General features: G+C 42.4%; 1 long non-coding RNA gene across 1 annotated transcript in view; it reads right to left on the reverse strand.

Annotated features, from left to right (window-relative positions):
- LOC111966682 (uncharacterized) overlaps positions 1 to 9,160 on the reverse strand; it is a 78,179-nt gene that overhangs the window by 3,613 nt on the left and 65,406 nt on the right. The window lies entirely within an intron of this gene.

Genomic DNA, 9,160 nt, shown 5'->3' on the forward strand with positions numbered 1-9,160 from the left:
AGATATGTATCACTAATTGCATGCACTTAGAAAATATTAACCTGATTTGGTTCTTTTAGATGATGTAGGTCTAGAATCACATAGCAATATGCAGTCAATCAGGAAATCATGAGCTGACTCCCGATATGGGTTGGGCGCCACCTTCCCTTTTTCTCCTGGATCAACACACAGTCGATGAGTTTTTTGGTCAAGACCAAGTCATCCGGGTCAAGGCACCATGTGTTAGCAGTTGATGTTATTCTTCGACACAGAGCCCAAAGCAGATCGGGGGAGAAAAATATATTTATTCAAAGAGAACAAATAATAGTTGTTGGTCGATGTTATTTCTTCCCTGTTTTCATTTTTTTCTCCACTGAACAACGTTTATACCAAAACYTAGCATGTGGTTGACCAATTAGAATTCATTGCAGTAAAATTGGGCCAATGGCCAAATACAAAGTATCCCGTTTCAGGCTTCAATGTATAGATAGTTTGAACCAATGAGAACTTGCCACACACAGCTATGAGTCCAAATTAGAACCCCTACACAGATTCTAAACAGATGTTGAACAAAAAAACAACTACTTCCATTGATCTTTAGTTCTCTATTAGAGAAAAACAACTAGTACCATTGATATTTAGTTCTCTTGATCTCTAGTTCTCTGCGTTGTATATTTATCTTTGAATGTTCTTACAGGAGTAAGACTCTACAAAAATATAAACGCAAACTTCCAACAATTTCAAAGATTTTACAAATAGTGTGGCTACTATTTGCCTCATGCAGCGCGACACATCTCCTTCGCATAGAGTTGATCAGGCTGTTGATTGTGGCCTGTGGAATGTTGTCCCACTCCTCTTCAATGGCTGTGAGAACTTGGTGGGAAATGGAACACGCTGTCGTACACGTCGATCCAGAGCATCCCAAACATGCTCAACGAGTGACATGTCTGGTGAGTATGCAGGCCATGGAAGAACTGGGACATTTTCAGTTTACAGATATTGTATACAGATTCTTGCGACATTATCATGCTGAAACATGAGGTGATGGCAGACCATGAATTGCACGACAATGGGCCTCAGGATCTCGTCACGGTATCGCTGTGCATTCAAATTGTCATCAATAAAATGCAATTGTGTTCGTTGTCCGTAGCTTATGCATGCCCATACCATAACCCCCCCCCCATAGGGCACTCTGTTCACAACGTCTGCCATCTGCCCAGTACAGTTGAAACCAGGATTCATCCATGAAAAGCACAGTGGCCATTGAAGGTGAGCATTTTTCCACTGAAATCGGTTACGATGCTGAACTGCAGTCAGGTCAAGACCCTGGTGAGGACGAAGAGCACGCAGATGAGCTTCCCTGACATGGTTTCTGACAGTTTGTGCAAAACATTCAGCAAACCTACAGTTTCATCAGCTGTACATGTGGCTGGTCTCAGACGATCCCTGAGGTGAAGAAGTAGGATGTGGAGGCCCTGGACTGGCGTAGTTCCACGTGGTCTGAGGTTGTGAGGCCGGTTGGACGTAGTGCTAATTTCTCTAAAACGACGTTGGAGGCGGCTTATGGCAGAGAAATTAACATTCAATTCTCTAGCTTTTTTTTTGTTGAAATATATAATTCCACTTTAACATTATGGGGTATTGTGTGTAGGCCAGTGATAGAAAAAATCTGAATTTTATAAATGTTTTATGCAGGCTGTAACACAACAAAATGTGGAAAAAATCCTCAGTGAAAAAAACATTAGAAACATTAAAATAGTTATCCTTTTAAGATAAAACTATACTAAATATATTTATATTTCACCAAATAATTGATTGAAATACATTGTTTTGCAGTGAAGGTATGCACTAACTTCAAAGCACTGTCTGGGGTGGCACAATGGTGTAGCCGGAGGACAGCTAGCTTCCATCCTCCTCTGGCTACATTGACTTCAATACAAAACCTAGGAGGCTCGTAGGACTCACCCCCTTCCATAGACATACATGGTAATTATGACCACTTCTGGAGGACATCCTCCAAACAATCAAAGCGTTTGCAGTATGAACTGACATGTTGTCCATCCAATCATAAAATTAGGATTAGAGAATGAACCTAGTGTGTTGTATTGGGATTGTGCCACAGAGTATTATGGGGGTTCTATGTGTTGAGAATCTTGGTGACATTGTTGGATAGAGATTAAGAGTGAATAGTGATAGGTGAGAATTTTTGGGATATTATTCAATTCAAATAAATACAGGAGATTGAAGAGGTATATTATAAATTGTTTTCTTGGTTTTAGAACTTTATTTTTSTGTCCAGTTAGCGCAATTTATTTAAATTTTTCTTCATTAGCTAACGTTAGCTAGCTACCAGCGCGAGTGTGCAGTTTTCTCTGCCAGAATAGTAGAATGGCCAACACTGTAGAAAATGTTGTAAACTTTTTGTTGAAGAACACGGAAAAGGTGCAGAAAAGGTGTGAATTAAAAGCGAGGGTCGACCTCTGCCTGTCCATCTGGTCAGGGTAAACTAATTGGTAATGTAATGTATTTATAGTCCATTTGTGTGTCAGGAGAAAATGTGAATGTGATCAAATTTAGTTTATATTCAAAATTGGGCTGGCTAGGCTGCCTATACGTTTTTAATCCAATATTATTAACTGGAATTAATCAATCAACATAATAGTGATGACAGATGTGAGTAAATATTTTATATTTTATGCATAGGCCTGCATGATGCAAACATGCATAAAGCAAGCTCAGCCATGTGAATTMTATTGTCTATCAGTTGTTGTCTATGTGTCTGGGTAGAGGAAATCCCCCTCCTTAATCTAGTCTAAATATAATTTATATGAACAAACATAAGGTAGTTGCAGTTTGACAGGGGTTTCATCCCCCCCAGGGCCAGGAGTTTTTTTAAACCATCATAGCCCATATAAAACCTTTCACTGTCATACTTCATAGGGTCCAGAGTTCTCCTAGTTAGGTTAACAGGAAAAACTCCAGGCCCCAGGGGGTAAAAATTGCACCATCGCTCTCGGACCTTTGGTGCCATCAGGCTGCTTGCAGTTGTCAGTTATTGTCAGGTAACGTTTCTTGGGCTACTTTCATGTGTCAAGTGGGCGAGACACGCAGTCTGTGTTTGACTTTATGAATTTTGAGATGTCTTGAGTTTACCCTCATAGAGAAACACGTTGTCCAAACCTACGATGGCTCAGCTGTATTGGAATGTATCTGCTATTTGTATTTACAGCTAAGCCCCCTCCTGTTCCCTGATTAAGAGGTGATGACCACTCCACTACTATTGTCAACTCTCTCCTGACATGAACTGAAGCCACGTCTCATGTTTCCTCTCCAAGCACTATGAGTACCCCTATCAATTTTATGTCAATCACATACACAAAAACAATCACATTATTACACATCAATGATTTTACTCCTTGCTTGGACTAACTCATTCTTAGCTCTTTTGTCTAACTGTGTAGTGTGTTGTGTTATTGTTTTTTGTCTTCCCAGTCAAATCCTGCACTGGTCAAGCCTCTGAACACCTCAACTCATGCCTCATACCCTCTTCCAATCACTGCTGTGATCACTTTCCAACACGGTGTAAGTAGCCCTCTCATTCCCATTCCCCATAATATTGTACTACCACATGTCTTTATCAAATGCTTTAGGTTAAAATAAGGACAAATCATAAATGTATTGCTGAGAAGTAGATGTTCATTCTTCCCTGTCCTCAGTTTTTCTCCACAGAACAAAGGGACAGGATGTAATTGATAACCCCCAACCCTAGTCTGTGGTTGACCAATTATAATTCCTTGCAGTAAAATTGGGCCTGACATTCCTACACAGATTCTAAACAGATGTTGAACTGAAAACCAACTATTTCTATTGATCGTTAATTCCCTATTGACTGTACTCTGCATTGTGTATTATCTTAAAATATTCCTACAGTTGCATGCTGTCAGGGAGAGGCCCGAGGTGCTACTTGAGGCCAAGCAGGAGCTAAAACAGATGGAGCATAGGATAGAACAGCTCATGACTTCACTAGCCAAACCACACCCACAACCAGATGAACTTCCAAGAGGAGCTACCAGAGCTCACCTTGGGAGAGCACCCTACCACTGTGCTCCAGCCGACACCCATTGTGGAGTCCATCACAGTGACCAAAGAGCCTTCTTCAGGGACGAAGGAGCTAACAGAGCTCACCCTGGGGGAGCACCCTACCACTGTGCTCAAGTGGACACCTGCTCTTGACCTGGTCCTACAGCCTTCAACAGGGACGGAAGAGCTACCAGAGCTCACCCTGAGAGAGCACCCTACTCCTACACCAGCCGACACCTCAGAATGTCAGTTAGTCCATAATGTGGGAGCCCTGCCTGCAGCAGCTGTACATGCGAAGTCCAGCTCACCACTCAGACCTCTTCAGACCTAGCATGGTGGGATCTGTCTAGTCCTACCTTCGACGTCCAGCCTGCTCTTGTTCAAAGACGTCTCCAAACTCCTCCCTGGGAGCTCCTTCCAGTCTCTGCTGCAGTGTCTAAGTCCATGTCTGCTGTCCAGACCCTGTCAGCCCCTGCTTGGTGGGCCCTGCCTGTCTCAGGCTTGGGGTTCATGCTAGCCCCTCATGCTAGCCCCCCTGTCGTAATTGCCCTACTAGGTCTTCAGTCTATAGTTTCCTACTATGCTAGGCCCACGTTTCCTATCCCAATAGGCACAGAGCTTTCTGTCCTGGTATGTGTAACATCCCCTAGATCACAGTCTGTAGACCAGCCAGGCCCCAAGTCTGGATTAAGTAATTCAAAGACCCCTGGCCCTAACATGATTATATAGGCCTATAGGTCTGTTGACCAAAAATGTTAGGCTGTAACAAACTCAGGTAAAACCATGACATATCATCAGAACAATTATCTGTAAATAACTGACCAGCTAAATGCAATACCCTTTACATGATTACTTATTGATTTAATACTGTAGGCCTAGACCTAGCTCTAGTTTAGATCCCTGTAATAATGGATATCTTCCATATAGGGTTCCAGTGCGATGCACCCAGAAGAGTGTGATGCCACTACATGAGTTACTTTATAAGTCGATACTTGTGAGAATGTACATTATTTAATGCTTTCCTTCTACCTATGTTTGTCCTGTGTAAATAGTGGCTTTTCTTTGGGTGCTGAAATAAAAAATAAAAAATCTTCACTTTATGTGACGTGTGTCAAACTGCTCCTTGTAATCTACTGTTTTACAATTGAGTAGGAAGTTACGACTTCAAGCGTGCACTACCATTCAATACTTTTATAAATATCCATTCTTAAACGCTTAGGGCCTTCTGTGTACCTGTGCTTGTCCTGATTGTTATAGAGTTGTCACTTGGATTTGGAATACATCATTTTTTTAATAAAAAAAATATTCTATGCATCCCCTGCCCAAACTAAAATATCTGCTGTGCAATGATGGGCTGCTCCTCTGTTAACAAACAATGGCTACCTTGGCAGGAGTCACATAAAATGCTATTTTTTATCAAAACCTTCAGATTTCAGCACACAAAGAAAAGCTTGCAAATAAACAGCACAAACATAGGTACAAGGGAAGCATGAAATATTTTTTTTTACAAGTATCTACAGATGGCGAACTCGATGTAGTTGGAGGTAGTTGCCCAGGCTCACTGCAACTCAACTCTATTAAGATGCATATATCATGGAGTTGAGTATACTACTCTGAATAACTAGGGTCTACTTTCTGCCAATTAGTGACTGACAAAAGTTTTTAATTTATCAATAAAAAATGGCTGGTCCATCCATATGATTCATTATGATTTAATTATCCATCCCAAAATTGTCCATTTGTAGCCCAAACTATAGTAACCCACTTTCAACCGTCCACATGCAAGCACCCGGGCCAACTCCTCGAGCATGCACCGCCATCTTCTAAACCACGGGATGGACATGTCAATAATGCCTGGCTTTGCAATTTAGCCTAGGTGTTGTACATTTTACAATGCCCAAAGAACTGCTTCAATTTAGTTAGTCTGTTTGATTTCCTTTTATTTCAGGGTAGTCTGGTCTTTTATGCTAGGCTATATGTTGACCTTTGTGATATCCAGTGCTTGACTTGGACAGGAGCTCACCAGAGCCGAGTGCCAACACCTCAAATGTTCTACTGATTGAGCTCCTGTTCCTCTTATAGAATGTTAGCTCAAAAGTACTGTGGAGCTCCTGCACCTAAATATAAATCAGTACCAGCACCCAAAATTAGTTCAGGAACTTATTTCTTTTTTCTTTTGGAAAAGTTTTATTGTTGCATTTCCTTTAAAAACAGTTCAAATATATTTTTGTACGTCATTTCATCACACAACTTCCTCACCATCTTAAATAAGCGTGCCCTTTTCTAAAAATGTAGAACTAAGAACAGATATAGCCCTTGGTTCACTCCAGAGTTGACTGCCCTTAACCAGCACAAAAACATCCTGTGGCGCACTGCACTAGCTTCGAATAGTCCCCGCGATATGCAACTTTTCAGGGAAGTCAGGAACCAATATACAGTCAGTTAGGAAAGCAAAGGCTAGCTTTTTCAAACAGAAATTTGCATCCTGCAGCACTAATTCCAAAAACCTTTGGGACACTGTAAAGTCCATGGAGAATAAGAGCACCTCCTCTCAGCTGCCGACTGCGCTGAGGCTAGGAAACACTGTTACCACCGATAAATTCATGATAATCGAGAATTTCAATAAGCATTTCTCTACGGCTGGCCACTCTTTCCACCTGGCTACCTCAACCCCGGGCCAACAGCTTTGCACCCCCCGCAGCAACTGGCCCAAGCCTCCCCGCTTCTCCTTCACCCAAATCCAGCCTTTCTAAAGTCTTCGAAAGTCAAGTGAACAAACAGATCACCGACCATTTCGAATCCCACCGTACCTTCTCCACTATGCAATCCGGTTTCCGAGCTGGTCAAGAGTGCACCTCAGCCACGCTCAAGGTCCTAAACGATATCATAACCACCATCGATAAAAGACAGTACTGTGCAGCCGTCTTCATCGACCTGGCCAAGGCTTTCGACTCTGTCAATCACCGTATTCTTATTCTTATCGGCAGACTCAGCAGCCTTGGTTTCTCTAATGACTGCCTCGCCTAGTTCACAAACTACTTATCAGACAGAGTTCAGGGTGTCAAATCGGAGGGCCTGTTGTCCGAACCTCTGGCAGTCTCTATGGGGGTGCCACAGGGTTCAATTCTTGGGCCGACTCTTTTCTCTGTATATATCAATGATGTCGCACTTGCTGCGGGTGATTCTTTGATCCACCTCTACGCAGACGACACCATTCTGTATACTGTACATCTGGCCCTTCTTTGGACACTGTGTTAATAAACCTCCAAACGAGCGTCAATGCCATACAACTCTCCTTCCGTGGCCTCCAACTGCTCTTAAACGCTAGTAAAACTAAATGCATGCTCTTCAACCGATCGCTGCCAACACCCGCCTAGCATCACTACTCTGGACGGTTCTGACTTAGAATATGTGGACAACTATAAGTACCTAGGTGTCTGGCTAGACTGTAAACTCTCCTTCCAGACTCATATTAAGCATCTCCAATCCAAAATTAAATCTAGAATAGGCTTCCAATTTCACAACAAAGCCTTCCCTCACTCATGCTACCAAACATACCCTTGTAAAACTGACTATCCTGCTGATCCTTGACTTTGGCGATGTCATTTACAAAATAGCCTCCAAATTGGATGCAGTCTATCAAAGCTCCATATACTACCCACCATTGTGACCTGTATGCTCTCGTTGGCTGGTCCTCGCTACATATTCGTCCCCAAACCCACTGGCTCCAGGTCATCTCTAAGTCTTTGCTAGGTAAAGCACCGCCTTATCTCAGCTCACTGGTCACCATAGCAACACCCACCCGTAGCATGCGCTTCAGCAGGTATATTTCACTGGTCATCCCCAAAGCCAACACCTCTTTGGCCGCCTTTCCTTCCAGTTCTCTGCTGCAAATGACTGGAACGAATTGCAAAAATCACTGAAGTTGGAAACTTATTTCTCCCTCACTAACTTCAAGCATCGGCTGTCAGAGCAGTTTACCGATCCCTGCAGCTGTACAGAGCCCATCTGTAAATAGCCCATCCAACTAACTACATACCTCATCCCCATATGTGTTTTTGCTTTTTTCTGCTCTWTTGCAGTATTTCTACATGCACATCCTCATCTGCACATCTATCACTCCAGTGTTAATTGCTAATTTGTAATTACTTCGCCACTATGGCCTATTTATTGCCTGACCTCCTTACTTCATTTGCACACACTGTATACAGATTTTCTATTGTGTTATTGACTGTACATTTGTTTAACCCATGCGTAASTCTGTGTTGTTGCTTTTGTCGCACTGCTTTGCTTTATCTTGGCCAGGTCGCAGTTGTAAATGAGAACTTGTTCTCATCTAGCCTACCTGGTTAAATAAAGGTGAAATAAAAAATAAAATAAATAGACATAAAATGGCATAAAAGCATAAAACACAGCAGTTAAATATTACATTTAAATTTGTTAAAAATTACATGTTGTTAAAAACAATAGAAACAACCATGAATAAAAGTAATTTTTCTTGTAAAACATCCAATCTGTAAAAACCATTTAAAATGTGTACAAATGATTTAACAAAAGTAAAACATTTTTAAGACATGAAAACATTGTCACTTTGTTAAAAAGCTGTCTTCGGTCCTTTGTACAAGCTCGCCTTTTCCTGTCTTCCGAATCAATAACCGTCCTGTCCCTCGGGGCCCAGATGAGATCCCTCCCCTAGGCGGCGCAGCGCTGTCAAGCCGTGGCCGCCGGTACCTTGGATGTTGTGGGGGACCCTTCTCCTGGGGTCGAGGCCCCCTTTCTTCTGTACCACCCAGGGCTTACGTGGGTACCATGGCCACGGCCTGGGGGGTGGTCTCTACTCGAATTTATTTCAGTCCAAGTCTAGCACTAGCACGAGGCCCTTTATAGCCCACGACTGGTTTTTCCTGGTCGGCCAACGGTCAAGAACTGGCAATAAAGTTCGCGCCGATCAACCGCGGTCGCCAACGGGACATTACGCACAAGCTTTTAACAGTGTTTCCATAAATCGTCGAGCAAACGCGAATAAAATACAATTGTATAATTTTGCACAATTTCAACATCTGGGCCTTGCCATTTTTTCTAACTCTAGCTACCATTGTAT

The sequence above is a fragment of the Salvelinus sp. IW2-2015 genome, linkage group LG7 (genome assembly GCF_002910315.2).
Source record: "Salvelinus sp. IW2-2015 linkage group LG7, ASM291031v2, whole genome shotgun sequence".
NCBI lineage: Eukaryota > Metazoa > Chordata > Actinopteri > Salmoniformes > Salmonidae > Salvelinus > Salvelinus sp. IW2-2015.